This window comes from Patella vulgata, chromosome 8 (genome assembly GCF_932274485.2).
Source record: "Patella vulgata chromosome 8, xgPatVulg1.2, whole genome shotgun sequence".
NCBI lineage: Eukaryota > Metazoa > Mollusca > Gastropoda > Patellidae > Patella > Patella vulgata.
This window is the reverse complement of record NC_065886.2, coordinates 15,202,484-15,217,729: the sequence shown is the minus strand read 5'-3', so window position 1 is coordinate 15,217,729 and position 15,246 is coordinate 15,202,484. Positions and strand designations below refer to the sequence as shown.

The following is a 15,246-nucleotide window of genomic DNA, read 5'->3' as shown; positions in this document are numbered from 1 at the left end:
GACCCTTAGTTATTGTTTTAGCTAAAGGTTTGGTTTGTCAATTACTAGAGGATATGACGTATCTGTATTTTACCTGGTCTTTGTGAAATTTAGGTATAGAATAAATGTAAGGTAGTACATCTAATTTAACATTAACTTTAATGTTGATGTTCCTATTGAAAGTATATTGATTATGTAAGATATCTAGTGTCGTTGTAAATACGGGCCAAACTCCAACTTTAGTAAGAATATTCCGAAGACAACATTTTTTACAAGTAAAGGCAATATTATTGCTAGCCCTATCGACAGACGTTACAATAAATCTCTCCTGAAGATTGGCATGACATTCAGCTGTAGATGTATTGTTTAGCCGTGATTTTACATTCCCCAAAAGACTTCAAACCTATTTGAAATTTATCAGACCAAGCTACTGGAGATTTCCTGATTTGACATTTAGGACTACAATACAATTTTTTTAAATTTGTTTTACTTGGTTGATCTGGAATTTAAGATTTTTTTATCCACAATATCGAAATTTGCAGTAAGTACGCTCGTATATGGTCATCATCTTGGTAGTAAAATATTATATTACGAATTGGGGGTAAAATTGTGTACACGACTCTAGGTGAGATTTTAAGAATGGTACTGGTATATACCGATCGGTCTCTAAAGATTCTGTTCAATCCAATTTCAGTAGAAAAGGATTTTACATAACACGTCCGAATGTGTCGGTGAAAATTAAGTATTAATGTAACGTCATAATACTGAGCTAGAAAACGTTCATTGAGTTGGTTAGAATAAATAATATCCTGTAGGTAGGCGGACACCAAGTTTTTATGCTGTTAATGGGTTAAGTACACAAGCTGCGCAAGACAGTTTATCCATTGCATCGCATTAGCATAGAATATAATTCGTTTAAAATAATTTCCGGGTCTTTTTGAAATTTCGATTTTATCTTTATTCTTCAATAATTGTTAATATAAGATTTGAAGCCAAAATAAAGAACTGTAATAGGCAGATTTATCTCTTACATAATGCATCTTTAACATAAATATATAAACACAATAAGTATAATTATACATTCCAATAGGATGTGTGTATTTCTTGTCTAAATTAGACCTTTAGGTTTACGTTCCAAAAATACTTTTACATCTAAGGATTTAGGATTATAAGATTAATCATAATACTAAGCAACTAACCCAAGTTGTTTCCTTTTGCATGGGCAGCCAGGGCCTGGGCATGAACCTGGTTCTTCTTCGCCAACCTGAAACAACAATTTTCAAACATGAACAACACATAGACGAATATTTGTCAGGCTATAGGCTTTATACAAGTAATGATTGAATTCGTAATTGCATATTATGTTTTAATTAAGGAAGAAACAACATATTCACTGCCTTTAAAATTCGAAACGTAAATTATCTGAAAGATAAGATAAGGGTCTACGTTTTGGGCCAATGAAGAATATCACCATGTCCGTATGGCGGCCAAAATCAAAGGTGACGGCAGCAATTGGCGCGAAAAGTATTATTTCTATAGCAAGAACAATATGCACGTGTGAGGGGGGGGGGGCTACCGGTATCCGAGAGTGTGGAAGAAGTATCAAAAGAATTCGGGGACATTAGCATTAATTTCATGAACCAACATGATTAAAGAGATTGACTCTATGTGCAGTCATTAAACACAGTCTGGATCCAATGCATTAGCCAAAAAGGTGTGTTAAAAATATTAAAACTGGGTCATTGATACTGTTAATAACAGGCCAATTGCCTAAACATGAACATAAACAATTCATATGGGTGGCTTATCCGACGGCCCCATTTCACTCGCAAAGAGATACACTGTCAATACGTTTTTTGAATTGCTGATATATGCAGTTTGTACAGTGAACATTAAAATAATATTGGCAAAGTTATTCTTCCATATTATGGAATTAGCTAACACGTCATAGTGTACAAGTTTATGGAAAATTCCACGCACATTCGGCACAAAGTGTGCTAACGGTATCTGTTACTTTCGTCTTCTGCTGGTTTACTCACGTAGGTACATTTTATTCTCGTTTGCATGTTTATTTGGCGTTCCCTTTTTTTTTCATTTTTTCTCTGCCAGGTCAAAATTCCCCTCATGGCACACTGTATGGCGTGTGCCCGTCTTCATTAGCCTAGTCGGGGCAGAACAGTTAATGACAAAACTTTATGGTAGTGCCGTGTAATGGTAGCCTTTAAAGCTCGCAGAAAAAAACAGCCCTATTTTGTATATAGTCCTTCGAAGTAAGGCAACCATTCCATGCATGGTGTATTTAGGAATCAATTGATTTGAAGACTAATTGTTCTTGTTTAGCTATCCCAACGAAGACTTGCGATAAACGTTAGTAAATCGGACATGGGCTGACAAGGAGTAATGTTATCATTTCTGGGTTAAAGAGAACATTAACATTATTTTACTAAAACTAGACGGTGAAATGCATACTAGATAACAGCTTCATTCATTCACACTCTATTTGTACACAGGGCCGTATGTAGGATTTTAAAAGTGGGGGTGCAGCAGAATGGTGGGGCGCCATAGCCTCCACGTATGTGTCGAGTGGACGTTAAACCCCATCTCTCTCTCTCTCTCTGTCCTTGAAGGTTTTATTTTGATGTATAAAGGCAATTTTTTAACTTAATGTTAACAAGATTTCAAAGAAATTGTGATCGTAATAGGCTTAAGCACATATGGCAATTGCGTGTTAGATTTTATAGCCATTTGAACTTGTTTGGGTTGCATGGTAATTCATATTTTCTGTAATCATGATACTATTTTTGGCATTAACATTAACCAGTCAGTAACGGTCTTGTGTATCTCATCTCAGTTTATTGCAGATAGATTAACGATGCCACGTTTTTTTCTCTTTCCTCAGAGAAAATATCGGTACTGTATGAATGTTTACCCTTGAGAGAGTTCAGAAGTATGAATTGTTTACCCATGGGGAGATTGTGGTTCTAATATGGAAAACCAAACAGCTCTTTATTCGGTGTTCTTAGTTCGTAATTCATAGTCCTTAATTCTTATTTCTTCATTTGTTGTCGTATTCCGACATTTGCACACTAAAATTAACATTTTTATCTTAAAATAAATATTTGTTTTACAAATCAGACATTTAGTCATAAAAGATTTGTAAATTGTATTTTTGTTTAATTTAATTTTAGTTATATAAAGATAAAATGTATTTTAGAAAATAGACATAAAACGAAACAACAAATTTCCAAATACAAATCTCCCAAAACAAATCTTGAAAAACATTTCTCCAAATACATTTCTCTAGATTCGACAAACCGGAACATTATGACTACATAAGCGGAAATCAACCCGACATACAATAAGTCACTATATAATAATGGGGAATCGAGCAAGCATATATACAATAAGTAAAATCGCTCGACGACCGTAAATGCAGTGAAGCCACGTGCGTAGTATGGTTAACTGGGCCTTCGAAAAAGAAAATAAATTGAAAATAGTCTATTTTCAGAAATTAGGTAGTTGTCTGATAGCGACATACTTTTTGTACAAACGAAAGAGTGTTTTATCTCTTCTAAATCACGTAAGCATGGATGTGCCAGGGAATAAGTAATACATGTATATTGAAAGAGGGATAACTGAACAATTTCCGGCCATGCATTACACGTTAACCCGTATTTTAAATACCCCCCCCCCCCACACACACACACATTAACTTATTTAGCGTCATCCAACGTTAATGCCCTTTTCAAGCTATGTAAATTTAAATGTGCCAAAAGAATATAATTTACATCTCGGAAACGGTAAATGAATTTTTTCAGTGGTATTCAGTGTGATATCTGGTATTTCGTAGTGGGGTCCGTATTTTGACATCCCCACCCCCATCCAACACTTATTTGAGTTAAAGCGGAAATTTCAAATTTTTAAGTTATATTTTTAAGATTTATTAAAATAAAACCTGAAAATAGATTATATCCATAAACAGTCCTACCTTGTTAAAGAATAATCCTATTAATCCTATAATTCACTATTGCCAGCTGAGAAATTGGCAAAAATATCATTTTCAACTTCAAATTCCAACGTTGGAAGATGGCTGAACACATGTTGTCAATAGGAAAACAAGGGACGTAATTGTGTTATTATTTCCTATGTCAATGATTTTTGAGGGTGGGAAATAATGCCCATGATCGTATAATAGTCAATTGATAACCTACTGAGCAAAAGACATAGAAATAATTATGTTTTGACTTTCTTAGAAAATTTGAAATTCTCGCTTTCAGTACTGTGCAACTTTTCAAGTTACTTTCTGGCACATTTATATTTACATACCTTAAAACTAGATCAAAGTTCCACGGTACTAAACTTAATGAGGGGAGACTCCCCGGGAACGGGAGGGTTATTTAAAGTCAAAAAACGGATCATAAAAAAAAATCGGGATATCGGTTCATATACTGCTGGAAAGTATGTTTATTGATTGCTAAGAATGTAAATTATTTTCTGGCACATTTATATTATTTACATACCCTGAAAAAAGAACAAATTTGAATGGGGCACTGACAGGTGTTAAATGAGGTGGGGGGGGGGCGATATTTAACGTCATCATACGGGTCCTAACAAGAAATACAAAATCGGGATAAATACTAATAAAAGGTCCAAATACCTTTTCTAAATTGCAAAATATTTTCTGACAAATCCATATTTACGTACCTTGTTAAAGCAGGTATAATTTCGATCGTCTGAATTCTATTTAGTGATGGGGTGGGGTATATTTATAAGGTAAACTATGGGTCTTATACGAAATTCCAGTTATCGTGTAATGAATGCATTACCCGAAAGTATTATTCTATCGCCTTTGAATATGAGAATTAGTTTTTTACTGGCACATTCATGGTTACGTGATTTAGAAGAATTAAAATCCCCTTTCGTTTGTCCAAAGATATGTGTCGCTATCAAACAACAACCTAATTACTAAAAATAGGCTACTTTCAATTTATTTTATTTAATGCTAGATCGGCTTAACAAATATATGTAGAAACATAACTCTGTGGATTAGCCACAACACGCACGTGGTTTCACTAAAGAGCGATTCTTCTAATTGTATGCTTTCTCGATTCCCAGTTATTATATGGTGACTTATTATATGCTAGGTTGATATCCGTTCATGTCGTCAGAATGTACCGGTTCGATGAATTTCGAGAAATGTTTTTTGAGAGATGTTTCTGGAGAAATGTTTTAGGAGAAATGTTTTGCAAGATTTGTATTTGGAGATTTGTGTCTGATGAAATTTAAATGCAGGTTAATTTTTTGATTTTCTAAAATAAAGTTTATCGTTATATAGCTAAAATTAAATTAAACAAAAATACAATTCACAAATCTTTCATGACAAATGTCTGATTTGTAAAACAAATGTTGATTTTAAGATACAGATATTAATTTTAGTGTACGAATGTTGGAATACGACAACAAATGAAGAAATACGAATTATGGACTATGAATTAAGAACTAAGAATTAAGAACACTGAGCTGTTTGGTCTTCCATATTCTAGGGGAAAAGAGGTGACCAGGATGTATATATTTTCCTGATTTGTTGAAACAGATTCTAGTTAAAACAAACCAATTTAGAGTAGGTTACGATTTGAGAGTTCAGGATTAAGTTCATTTATGCTCAGAAGTGAAATTCTCGTGGGAATTTCCACTGTCAGAGTTTATATTACCAGTTAAAAAACATATTTTATTTTTTTGTTGAGCTATTAATTTATGCACTAGCCACTCATAGGTTGAATAAAAAGTAGTAGCGCGATCTATTTCATAAACATACATTATGCAAGCGCTAAATCTGCCTATTGCAAGTCTTATTAAAGGCCTGAAATGTTATATAAAATATTAATTAGAATTAACGTATCCAGACCATAATCAACTCTCAATGTCATCACTAGCCTGCGATATTTACTGGATTTGAATACATTTTTTGATGGATGATTTAACGTCAAAATGGATAATCGAGACTTTTTTTTATCGTGCCCGACTAGTAATGATGATCGACGCTAAGCCTAAAATTCAAACGCTAATATCTCGGTTCAGAGTGGAACAATTTGACTGAAATTCTCAGCATATTCCCTTTACGTTATCTAGTTTTTAACTATTATAGCTTTCAATCTAATCTCCCATTATGCCCCTTTAAGGAAAGTCCTATAATCATAATTTCATTGATTAACCCGTGAAATGCGTGGCACGAACAGGAGAAAATGCCCCGATAGAATTGGCGCAGTAATAAACTGTGGAATATTGATCATTGGGTTAAAGCATAGATCCATAAAGACATAATGAATTCCAGACAATAATTTCGTATTGGCTTGCGCAATAGATGGGTTGATAAGGGTAAATAAAGGGCAGGGATTCAGTCGTGCATTACATACGTGATGAATAACATTAGATAGGCAATTCGGTATTATGTTCTGTAATAAGTAATTCAGTATAAAGTTCTGTCATAGGCAATTCAAAATGATCACGCTCTCTGATTTGTTTGAACTTTTAACAAAGGATAAACCCAAGTTACACTAAGATCGCAAAATAAAAACAAACTTGCTGTTCCTAAAACAAAACTAAAACAATTTGCTGATAAAAGTTTCAGTGCTGCTGCACCTTGCCAGTAAACATTAGAGAATCTCAAATGTTTCACATGTTTCAAGTACCGTTAAACTCTCTTATCCAGAATAGAAACTGACTTTCATATGTGTATTTTGATTGAAAAGAGACTCCTTAAATGCTTTGAGTTTGCGTAAAGGGATGGTTTAATGAGCGCAGGGTTACTAATGTCCAATTGATAAAAGAAATGACATGAAATGAAATGGGGTTTAACGTCCTACTGTTCTGCTCCGTCTGGGCTAATGAAAACGGACATACGCCATACAGGGCAGCGGCACTATTGCCTACTCTTATATCGAATTCCAACTGCCAAGGTATCTTTAACGTGCACGCCAATGTATACACGCCAATGTTTTGACAAACCCACAATAAATCAAGCTACGACTGAGGACGAAATGGTCAGCGATAACACTTCGATTGATGCGGACGTTAAATAAAGCTACTTAACAGACAGAGGCGAACACGAGATGTGTCATTTTAATGGCACGGGCGCCCACGTAATCACTATTGTATTTTTTTTCAAAATAGCGATTAGGCAGTCGTAACCACGAAGGAATAAAGGACAGATAAAAATGATCCAATCCTTGTATCAAAGACAAATAACGTGATCGCCCGCACTTTAACTAGACTAAACATAGCCACCCTCACTAATGGGGGTAACTTCAATCTCCTTTACTAACGGGATACAATCCACTGGCACCTTTTTTTGGTCCTATCTATTATGTATTGAATTTTAATTTCTATCCTTTATCTTGTATTGCGGCGTGATTTTGGAATTGTTTGAATAAAATGAATTGTTTTATTTCTAGAGACAGTAACAAGGTTATCATCATGAAGACACTACTACTAATGATTTTAGCTTGTGCTTTTATTGCAGGTAAGATCGCAGAATAGACTGTTTTCTAGCAGCCATATTCTATTTTACGATTTTGTTGACGTTTCAACGGTTTCCACATTCTGTAAAAATATAGATAATGATGACCGATACTCATATCTATTGATCTATTGTTATAATATAAAAATATATGGGACAACCCCTTTAAGATCAAAATATACTAGGTATTATTTATTTTACCATATTTACCACATGTATTCGTGATATCTATATCCAGATCCTTGTGCAAAATAATATTAAACATTTTACTGAATATGCTTCGAAATAAGTTTAAAATTCATGTTTACTCCATAAGTGAGAATTCTTCGTTTATGGTAGTTTCTCTTAAATTGTGTCAAATGGTGTTGGATATTGACCTATCGTCTATTTCGTTTCTTGAATCATGAACGACCACCGCCGTGCAGGGGCATCTTGATATCATCGATCTCTTTTCTCTTTCTAAAACAGTATCAATAAATCAAAGTGGAAATGGATTTTGTGGTCCAAGGGATTAATATATATTTGGTAACCTCGCCGTCTAGCGAATACACCGGATAAACATTCCTAATAAACATTCCTAAGAGCGCGCAATGGTGATGACCCTTCCATGGGAACAAACGTGACTTAGTTTTGGTGTACAACTTTGTTTCCGGAGCTTATCTCATAAACCATTCAAGATATCTTCATGAAACTTTGTATAAACACCAACCTATTATAGTAGTTCTGATTTGTTCTAATTTGGAATTTCTCGGATTTTATCAATTTTGTGTTTCCTTGGAAACAAATTTCTCTGTTGAATGACTTTTTAATTCTTACCACACATTTGACTTACGTTTTTTGTATATAACTATTATTTTAGAGCATATCTCAGAGACTGTTTAAGATACCTTTATAACATTTTACATTCATCAAACTATTATTTTAATTTCTGACGACCGTTCTTCCGTCCTGATTTCGTTTCCGGAGAAGATTTCATTATCCATTCAAGAAATCTTTTTGAAACTTTGTACAGACATCGGCCCATTATAATATTTTATTTTCTGATATATAACCTTATTGTTTAAGCAGTTGTTGTTGTGCAAATCTTACAGGGAGACGCGACCCTGCCTTGCCGAGCTACTGTGATCAGAGTATGAATCTTCTGATTAGTCCCATTGATATTCCCAGAAGTTGTTTTGCCTTATGCCTTCCAAACAAGTACAAGAGCGCGCAATGGTGATGACTAGTCAACTTGTTTGCTCTTTAATTATTGAGCAAACATTCAATCTATATTACAATTTGTTTAAACAAGATGAATCTTGGAAATCATTGGTTCAGCATTTACATTTTAAAATTTCTGGTAAATAAAACATAAACATAGCTTAGTTATACCCTACTTCAAAGAATAAAATCATGCTAGTATAATACTATTACATACATTTCGCTATTTCACGTTTGTTTTGTTTAGGGTAAGTTAATGTCCGTTTAAAATTATATCAGCGAGAACATAAATAACATTGTATGACACACGACTCATATGAAAGAAAATATTATAATTCCAGTCCAGGCAGCCATCACTGGTCATGCTACATGTGATAACAGCATGCAGTTCTATGCTGACGGTGTTCTATATACTAACATTAACGACAACGATTGGACCAAATCATCACCCATCAGTATTCCCGATAATACACGAGTTATTGCCGTAAAATGTGTGGATTTGGGTGTAGTTGGTGGCATCAAATTGGCATTGAGTAATGGCATCAGAACTGACACAACATGGAAATGTTCCGCTACACATCAATATGGCTGGGAAACACCCCAGTAAGTGTTATCTTTTTTATGTATACACTCAAGTCATATAGAGGTTGTTGCATATGGCGGTATATTAGATTCAAAATTTTGAATTTGTTAATGTGCTATCGTCTAATTTGAAACTTGTATTCATGTAATTTATAAATTAAGACAATGTATGATCTAATTTGTTCAGCTTGAATTATTAATGCGAAAAATGTCTTCTTCATTGACGCTTTTCATGTTTAGCATGAACATCTAACAAATTTAGAATTTTTACACGTCTACCTACCAACGAACATTATAAAGTCGTTTGGTGTCGCCAACATAACGTTGATATAACGTCTGGTTGAAATGTTGGACGGAGTGCTAAAATTGGAAACAACATCGACCGTGATATAGTTTTCAAAATACTATGTCAAATAGGCTATACAGCATTCCTTTTTCTTTATTTTTTTAAGACAAGTGCAGGATTCGGAGAATTTTATTTTATTTTATTTTTTACAGTTGTGCTAATTAATATTTATATACTGTTGATCTGTAGTCTATTACTGCTCTAAAAAATGTCACTTTATAATGCTTAACATTTTCCTGAAATGATTCAAAGATATACCGTTTAGAAACCCCAAATATTGGGATAAAATGGCCTTTAAAAGAGACGGGGATAATCTGTTCACGTGGTGTAATACTATACGTCGCTGGTTAGATTTGGAAAGTACAGAGGAAAACTCCCCATAGCCGACGTGTGACGTATACTCTCTCCTCTGCTACATATTTTGATACCCTTGTGATCGTCTAGTATTGTTTCTTATTCTCTTCTAAGGACGCACGTTGTGTATTTTATCTGTCCGCTTGTTTAGTTTATGGCTACAGGAATAACACTACCACAGTTCGTTTCTACATTTTATATCAAGCACTGGATACATAGTTTACAAGTTTAGGTTACTTTACAACACTTAAAATTAACATGTCTTTTTCTCAACCCCCTAATTCGCAGATCGAGTTTACTGACGGAACACACTACATCATATGGTTCTCCTACTCAATCCAGATGGTGTCTCTTGAACCTCAACGGTATCTCTCCCTCAATGCATGTCTCCTCTCTAAGAAATGAAATGGAGTTTAACGTCCTACTGTTCTGCTCCTAACCTGGGCTAATGAAGACGGGCATACGCCATACAGTGTACTATGAGGGAAATTTTGCCCGGACAGCGGCACTACGGCCTACTCTTATATCGAATTCCAACTGCCAAGGGATCTTTTACGTGCACGCCAATGTGTACACGGGACGTCGGTTTTTCGTCCCATCCGAACGACTAGACAGCTTTCCTTGTCAGGCCCTCCGTCCTGCATCACTGACAAGGGGAAACCACGCCGGAAAATCTGGATGAACTTTCTCGGCCAATGCAGGGATCGAACACCCGACCTCCAGGCTAGCGAGCTAGCGTCTTACCCACTTAGCCACGTGATCCCCCTCCTCTCTAAGAATCTAGCGGCTGTCTACTATAGCCTAAGGACGGCAACTATTGATTTTGGTGCATGTCCCGAGCCACGCCCAATTTTTGTGTTTATTGCATATTGGACGCAATTCTGAATGGATCATCTTCCAACTTGACATATGTATTCGTTACGGCCTAACGGCGGCAAATAATAATTTTGGTGCATGCCCCGATCCCAGGGACAGAGCAACGCGCATATTTTGTGTTTAGCGTCTGATTTTGGTGCATGCTCCCCCCCCCCCCTCGAGCCGTGCCACACCCACTTCGTGTTAATATTTTGTCTGTAAATAATCTACAGGTTACAATTATTAACATATTTAGATGCAATTCAGTATGATCTATTATATTGGTCCATGTCCACCCCCAGGGGCAGAGCTAGTCCAATTATTTTGCGTTTTGTCTACAGGCTGGAATTCTGAATGGATCATCTAGGAACTTTCCATATTTATTCCTTATAGTATAAGCATAGCAACTATTTATTTCGGTGCATGTCCCGACCCCGGCTCGCTAGGGTGTTCAAGCCTTGCATTGGCCGAGAACGTTCATCCAGATTTTCCAGCGTGGTTTCTCCTTGTCAGTGATGCAGGACGGAGGGCCTGACAAGGACAGCTGTCTAGTCGTTCGGATAGGACGAAAAACCGAGGTCCCGTGTACAAATTGGCGTGCACGTAAAATATCCCTTGGCAGTTGGAATTCGATATAAGAGTGGGCCGTAGCGCCGCTGCCCGGGCAAAATTTCCCTCATAGCACACTGTATGGCGTATGCCCGTCTTGATTAGCCCAGTTTAAGAGCAAAACAGTAGGACGTTAAACCCCATTTCATTTCACTTCCGACCCCAGGGGTTTAGTACCACACCCAATTTTTTGTTAGTTTTTTTGTCTGTAACTACTCTACAGGCTGCAGTTATTAACAGATTTTGTTCAAATTAGGCATATCAATTATTTCAGTAACAGGGTCATACCTATTGATATTGTTCCATATCCAACCACTAGGACAGAGCCACGCCCGATTTTTGTGTTTATGGTCTACAGGTTACAATTCTGAATGGATCCTCTTGGAACTTTGCATATTTATTCCATATACCGCAAAGACAGCAACCATGGATCAGTGTCACACACTGTTTGTAAATTTAGTTTGTGAATTTGGCAAAACAATCCCAACGCCTAGCCTGCTTTGCCTCTTGTCATATTATAGTCATTGCAGCCATTTCCTATTTCATGCTCTTCATTTTAAAAAGCACCATATCAATTAAAGCAGGAATGTGGACGTATATTGCAGCTGTAGCGATGCTCTTGTTTTCCAGGTTTGATGACCGGTACTGGACATACGCCGTATCACCTCATTTTAACTGGGGATCACAACCTGCTGCTCTGAATGGAAAAGCTGACTGGATCTGGACAAACATCTTTTGGGGACGGGATACAACAGTTTATTGTAGAAAGGTTATCGGGAGAGGTAAGCACATTAATATGGATAATTACAAGACTAAACCCCTTGGGCAGACTAAGGATTAATTATAGAAGAAAAAACATTATTAACAAACATTTGGTTTATGCGACGATTAAGAATGTTTTCAAAGGAAAGTCTCTTTTCTTGCGACTTTGCGTGATTGATTGGAATTCAATTGGTGTAGACAGTAAACAATGGTCTTTAAGTAGCTAGTCACGGCTTAGATATGGTCATTTTATTTCCTCTTTAATTAGTGTGCAGACATTCAATCTCTATTACAATTTGTTTAAACAAGAGGAAACTTAGAAACCATATCTTACGGAAAGATCTAATTGATCATATTGGTTCAGTATTTACACTTTAAAATTTCTGGTAAATAAAACATAAACGTAGCTTAGTTATACATTACTTCAAAGTATAAAATCATGCTAGTATAATACTATTACATACATTTCGCTTTTTCACGTCTGTTTTGTTTAGGGTAAGTTAATGTCAGTTTAAAATTATATCAGCGAGAACATAAATAACATTGTATGACACACGACTCATATGAAAGAAAATATTATAATAGCAGTCAAGGCAGAGATCACAGGGGAGCCGCGGCGGCTCGTTAACCTGGAGGTCCCGTTTTAGATCCCTGCGTTGGCCGAGAAGGTTCATCGTAATTTTCCGGGGTGGTTACTCCTTGTCAGTGGTGCTGGGCGGAGGGCCTGGCAAGGAACAACATAGTTGTTCGAATGGGACGAAAAACCGATGTCCCGTGTACAAATTGACGAGCACGTAAAAGACCACTTGGATGTTGGAATTCGATATAAGAGTAGGCCGTAGCGCCACTCTCCGGACAAACTTTCCGTCATAGTACTCTGTATGGCGTATTCCCGTCTTCATTTGCTCAGTCACAGCCGTACAGTAGGACGCTAAACCCCATTTTATTTCATTTCAGGCATCTCTGGTCATGCTACATGTGATAATAGGATGCAATTCTATGCTGACGGTGTTCGGTATACTCACACTAACGACAACGATTGGACCAAATCATCACCCATTGGTATTCCCGATAATACACAAGTTATTGCCGTAAAATGTTTGGATTACGGTTTAGTTGGTGGCATTAAATTGGCATTGAGTAATGGCATGAAAACTGATACAACATGGAAATGTTCAGCTACATATGAATATGGGTGGGAAACACCTGAGTAAGTGGGGTTTTTTTATGTATACAACAAAGTAAAATAGAAGTTGATGCACCGTGAATGAAATTATGTCACTCACTGTGGCTATATTTTTCTAGGTTTGATGACGGGGGCTGGCCATATGCCGTATTGCCTGATTTTGACTGGGGATCGCAACCTGCTGCTCTGAATGGAAAGGCTTACTGGATCTGGACAACCGGATATTGGGGACAGGATACAACAGTTTATTGCAGAAAGGTTATCGGGCATCGACAGGTAAGCACATAAATACGAATAATCACAAGACTAAACCCATGTACAGACTAAGGATTACTCGTAGGAGATTTTTGTTATGGCCGACACATGCTCATATGTTTGCATCAAAATACAAAACACAATCTATTGTCATCTACATGCGTGATCTAGTCTGAAAGACATTCTCGGAAAACCGCTAAGGTAGATAAACACTTACTCCAGAATTTGTACTATATTTCTGTCTAGGTCAGTACTTGCATGTGGCTACCATATTAATTTTCTAATGATAATGGCAGATAAAGTGTCGGCCACGAGAAGACACTGTATTTTGTCCGACAGATTGTCATCGATGAGAAATGGAGATGTCCACGACAAATAATCCGGGTGTGAACAAGTTCCACTGTCTGATTCTGTTCGCCATTTTCGGTCAATTTCTGTCTAGTAGAGAAGAAATGAGGTTGAATTTATATGTGGCCGTTGCTTAAATTCATAGAAAAATTTCGATAACTTTTTGTCTCAAGTTCGGTCACAGTTTAGACATGACCACCTTCATATTTTAAAGTTTCGATACGCTATTGAAATTTTTCGCTAAAATATAAAATTTCTCACGCTTAATCCTGGCCGCAAGTTCACAAAACTTTCTCAGACTTAAGTTAAGAATATTCTCAAAATTGTTCGCCTTATTTTAACCAAAATATAGCCCTTTATAAAACTGTTGTTGTTTTAATGTACCAAATACATCAATAAGAAACTATGTACAAAGTTTTGTGTTTCTGGATCAAAGATATGTCTCATAAACAGTGATTGAAAATTGAGTAAATTCTTAACTTAAGTCTGAGAATGCTCTGTGAACTCGTGGCCAGGTTAACATGTACTCAAATTGATCACTTAATGAATCGGATTTAAAAAGTGCCACAACAAAATGGTGGGGGGGGGCATAGCCAGCAGCATAGTGCGATGAAATTTCAATTCCACATTATCTTCAATACAGAAAGAAATTTAGAGATTCATCTTTCACAATATTAATTATATAGAGCTAAAATTACGCAATGGGACTTTAAAATAGATATATAAAGTCAATTATAAAAGCATCGTTTAAACGGTCTTAAATTAAAATCAAATTATTGTTACTCTTAATTTCAGTATGCAGTTGCTGCAACTCATTCATAACAAGTTGTATTATCTGATTGCCTTGTATTCGAAACCTAAGAAACACACTGGTAAACCTGACCCGAGCATTAAAAAATGGAAATATTAACATTGAATTATATCAACTTAATATGTTAGCATTATGTTATGCTTTTAAGTAAAATAAACCAATTCTCGTACAGAACCGGTGTTTGTTCAAATAATGTCACTGGGGCGAGGATTGCCTTGGGGTCGCGAGGCTTCGAGCTTTAACTTGCCGCTCACCTCTGCCTATCGTTTGTGGTTTCGATATCTGGTGTGAGTATATGTGGCGTGGAGATAGGAGCACCTACAAGATAGACCCCTGTGCCTGGGCTAAGCATAATAAATTGCGATAAATTTTCTGCGATATTCCCCGCGGTGGGTGCGGACATTAAAACACTAACAGAAGAAACGAACTAAAGTCACAAAGCA

The 15,246-nt window shown here is 36.3% G+C and overlaps 1 long non-coding RNA gene across 2 annotated transcripts; it reads left to right on the top strand.

The window, feature by feature from the left end:
• The first annotated feature begins 1,903 nt into the window (after nt 1–1,903).
• On the top strand, nt 1,904–14,977 carry LOC126830706 (uncharacterized). Of its 2 annotated transcripts, none has more exons than XR_007683929.2 (7): nt 1,904–2,018; nt 7,431–7,498; nt 9,037–9,298; nt 12,072–12,223; nt 13,161–13,413; nt 13,509–13,665; nt 14,788–14,977. It is a non-coding gene; the product is annotated as an uncharacterized LOC126830706 (long non-coding RNA). The 2 variants fall into 2 exon arrangements; XR_007683931.2 differs by having other exon boundaries at nt 2,005–2,022.
• The last annotated feature ends 269 nt before the right edge of the window (nt 14,978–15,246 follow it).